Raw genomic sequence first — 809 nt, forward strand, 5'->3', positions numbered from 1 at the left:
GGATCCTCATCCGATGCGGTGGATGAGGGACGGCGAGCTGTTGCGGTGGACGACGTAGTCGGGGAAGAGTCTCCGGCTGGGCGGCGGTCGGGAGGCCGACGGAGGAGCGTGGGGTTTCGCGGGTTTTGGCGGCCTCGGTGTATGAATGGGGGGGAGGCGAAGGGGGAGGGGGAGCCAAGCTTAGGGACGCGCTTGTCCGAAATGTAGGGTTAGTTACCAGCGTACCCCCACCGGTTTTGACACCGCGACGTGGAGCTTCATTTCCGGCTGAGGGGTAGAAGGGGGATTTTGCGTGTCTGGGTTGCGGGAACAATTTCGGATGAGGAGGGAGTTCTCGCGCGCGTCCAAATTTCGGGATAACAAGGCGCGGCGCGGGTTGAAGAAGCGGGAGTTTCAAAGCAGGTGAGACAAAAGATACTCGAGCTTGAAAATTTCGGGATAACAAGGTGCGGATTCCTTGTTCGGCAGAACAAACTTAACGTGTAAAAAAAACAATTCATACAAGACACAAGAGAGTCATGTCCCCTTTTACTATATTGCTATAGATGCCATTGAAAAAACTACAAGAAAAATGTAAAAAAATCGGGAGAACAAGATTACCCTGCACAGTACCAAATCGATTCGCACTTCCCTCAACAACAACAAAAAACAAATCAATTCCCACCAAAGAAAGAGTAATGTCCCTTTTTATATGATTACAGATGCCATGATCTCGAATTTCAATTTTTGAATCCACGTTATGTTGAATTCGAATATATCGTTAGGTGACCTTGCGGTTTATAATTGATGTAGTCGTACATTTTGATCTT

The sequence above is a fragment of the Triticum aestivum genome, chromosome 7D, assembly GCF_018294505.1.
Source record: "Triticum aestivum cultivar Chinese Spring chromosome 7D, IWGSC CS RefSeq v2.1, whole genome shotgun sequence".
Classification (NCBI taxonomy): Eukaryota; Viridiplantae; Streptophyta; class Magnoliopsida; order Poales; family Poaceae; genus Triticum; species Triticum aestivum.